Source organism: Corvus brachyrhynchos, unplaced genomic scaffold (genome assembly GCF_000691975.1).
Source record: "Corvus brachyrhynchos isolate BGI_N302 unplaced genomic scaffold, ASM69197v1 scaffold100, whole genome shotgun sequence".
NCBI classification, from domain to species: domain Eukaryota; kingdom Metazoa; phylum Chordata; class Aves; order Passeriformes; family Corvidae; genus Corvus; species Corvus brachyrhynchos.
In genome coordinates, this window is record NW_008236230.1 from 721,958 (window position 1) to 725,770 (window position 3,813).

Genomic DNA, 3,813 nt, shown 5'->3' on the forward strand with positions numbered 1-3,813 from the left:
AATGCTTTTCAGTTGAAACAAGCTAAGTCTCATAAAAAAGAGCATGCACCAGAGAATTAAGACAACTAAGAGGATCTCTAGCTGCCACGTTCAAGAACTGCTAGAATTCACAACTTCCAGACAAAGACTACTGTTCATTTTACTCTCTGAAACCATCACCCTGCAGAAAGAGCACAAACGTGAATTTCCCTGGTTTTCCTGCAGATCCTTGTAATTCAAAAGATTGGGCTCCTAAATTCTTTTGTCCTTCATCAGAAATGAGAACTGGATATGGTTAACATATAATAAGGATGCTTTATCTTTGTGAAACTGGAAAACATCATTCCTCATGTCCCTCCACATTATCCTGAAATATGACCTCAGTGTAATAGATTTCATTGTGGGAAATTTATTCCTCCTCCTTTGTTTTCTTTGCCTCCCTTTTTTTGATCCCCAAACCAGGAAGGAATGGGGCGGAAAAAATCAGGAAAAAAAAAGCAAGTTGAAAATCAGACAGATGCAGACTATGAACACAAAAATTATCCTATTGCAAACCTCATGATAGCAAGCAACCCCATAAATAAAGCTTTCTGGTCCATTTAATTGCTTTTATTGTTGTCATATTCTCAGTTAAACTAATTCAGCTGACCAATATTTCATTCACACAAATGTTTCCAGAAAGTTTAAGTGTAGCAAAGGCTTGTCCAAATAATTATTATTGTTGTTGTTGTTATTTATGTAATTATATTATTTAATAATAATAACAATAATAATATAATACACTGGAGGAAATGAACAGTTATATTTCTAAAAGCTTGCAAAGGTTAAAAAAATGTCTTCTTTTGTATAATTATCATCTACCCAAAAAACCCAAAACAGACTGTAACTGATGTACCAGCTCCTGAGAGAAATCACAAAAAGCAAATGACAAATGCCATTTGTCAAGCAATCAATGTGGTTAAGTTTTGATGACACAAATAATTACCTAAATAAATTAAAGACTTCACTCAAACATCAATCTTAGAATAATCTAACATTGACTTTCAGAATTATCTGGCCTTTCTGGCATGGAGTTGAAGGATAAGATGCTGAAAAACAGACAGAAAAGCAGAGGTGCCAGCTGGGGAGGGGAAAAAAGCCTTTTTGATTTAACTAGAAAAGATGTTTTATATATTCGTTGAAAAGAGCTTTGGTAAAGTGGGAGAAGGTGAAATACTCTAAAAACAATGGAAATCACTGGAAAATTGGTAGAGTTGAAGCAGCATTCATGAACCACTGAGTGAAACAGTAAGAAAATGAGGCAGCAATCAGAGACATTATCAGGTATAGGATTCATAAACATATTTATGATATATAATGTAAAATTGATTTCATAGAAACATATTTATTTTTCTTGCAATGAAAAGAAGTTAATGTATTTAGAGCATGAGGACAATGCTCTGCTACCATAAGAAAGCATCCTTTACGTACTGACACTCAAAGGTTTTACCTGTCCTTGAAAGCTGTCATGCACCAGCTGTAATGGGTGCCACTTTTTCACTCTTCTTTCACTTACTGCAGTAGGCTAAAACCTAATGTCTGGGAGTAAATATGAAGCCAAACAAAATTTCACAATTATGAATGTTTAATACAGCTGATGTGAATTTTCTTGGCAGCAGTGGGTATTTCTAGTGATCTGTTTTGGTTCATTCACAGCACTCTTCCATGTTTCTGTTGCTAAGCTTCTATAGTTACCTGAAATCTTTTATTACATGCTGCTTTCTTTGACCAAATAATCTAAGTGACAATTCTTTAAAAGGAACACATATAAAAGCACAAAACAGGTAATGTGCTTCTTATATTCCACAACAGTTTCTCCTAAAAAGTCCACCAATTTTTTCTTTTCCATTAATGGAAGTGGAACTGTCCAATTCAATAGTTTTTACACATGATCCATAGGCAAGTTCTAAGGTGAAGAATAATGAATAATAAATTAATTACAAAAGGGCTTGGACTTTTGTGTGGAAATGTTTAGAGATCTGAAAATCAAGGAACTTCAAAAGTGACTGTGCAGCAATATATATATTACTTAAAGCAGATGAAAGTCTCCTCTTTGAGGGGTATATAATGTTACACAGATGACAATTACATCAAAGTCTGATGCAAATTTCACTTCATTGTTGACCTATTTCTGTCCTAAATCATATAAGAACCATGCAAATATTCACTTAACTAGTCCCTAAATTTTACAGAATTTCAATAAGCAAGACATGCAATTATACTAAGCGAAGCTCCTTGCTTGTATCAGACATTTGTTAGCAAGAATGGTTTTATTAAGAGGTTGCTCTTTGCTCTAGAAGCACCCTAATTTTATCACATGTATTTTCAGTCCTGAAAGCAAAAAAAATCATTGTGTTTCAAGTTAGTTTCATTGCAAACCAAAACATTTTGGTTTAGTTAGTTACCGTTCTGCACCTGCAGTAGCCCTCAGTTTAATACACAGGCTGCTGTCCCTGCTCGGAACTACATTTCCTATCAAAGAGCGGCCCAGTCTTTGATCACACAACATGAGCCATTATGGGAAACCCTACAGTGCTGATGGGCAAAAGCAAGTACAGAACACAGAAGCCACATGACAGCTCTCATGCAGTGGTAGAGCACTTTGGGTAGGTGCAGTGTACCACTAAAGCAAAACGTGCACCTTTCCACTTCCAAGTATTTTGCTGCTTTTGTATCACTTCTAAACCAAATGTAATGTCTCACAGAAGTGGTGTTCCGCTTTTCAGCTCCACATGGGGCTAAAAGAGTGTTTTGATATATTCAGCCCAATAGAGTGCTTTGAATATATTTTTGGAAGAAAAAAACAAAACAAAGAAACCCCTAATCCAATAGTTTTTGAATTGCATTCGTGCTTTATATTTTTTTGCTTTATAGAACTTCATTAACCTTCAATTACCTGTCATCAGTTCAATTTCCTGAAGCTTGAGTAAAGTTTGATCCAGGTTCTGAGTTCGTTGACTTTTTTATTCATTGCTTTCTATTTATGTTTAGGACACACTTTTTTTTAATGTTTTAATGACTCAGGACAATTTTTTCATCACCAAAACAAAGGTGAAATTGATATTCAATTTTCTAAACTATTTTTTAGTCTTCAGAAGTGCACTAGACATTTCATAAGAGGTATGAAGGGCATCAGTGAGCCTGTGAAGGTGAACTGCAGTTTAGGCCATTACACATTTTATGAGATCAATTAAAGAGGGATACAAGTTTCAGATTAGATATAATTTTATATCTTAATATGATTACAAATAAAATTATCTGCTCCTCCTCAAGATATTTAATACCAACATAATATAGCACATTTCTCCATTCAGTTTGATTTGTCTGATCACAAAAAACTAAATGAAGCTAGCCTTATATCTCAGAAGGTTTCAAGGACCAAAACAAAAATAATAAATTCATGTTAAGGTAATTAAGAATTAAACTGAAGAGAACTTCCACACTCAGTGAGGAACTGGATAGTACTTAAGATACACTGAAAATGTGGATGTATCTGAATTCTTCTTCCACTCCTTGTCAAAGCATAGGTACCTCTGTCCATCTGGCTCTCCCAGCATGAGTACCCTGAAAACAGGAAACTACCACTCCTCTTGGTGAAGTAAGTGGACTGTGGTAGGGCTGTCATCCAGCTTCTGTTTAGCAACCTTGTGATTAGTGGATTCCTTTGGGAAATGGAAAAGCCTTTTCCAAAACACCTTTCTGAGCTTTAGGGAGTTCAAACCCCCATCTCCAGAGAGCACTCTCCACCCCAAAATACATTCTGTTCTGGAATAAAGATTTTTCTCCCTCTTTCCC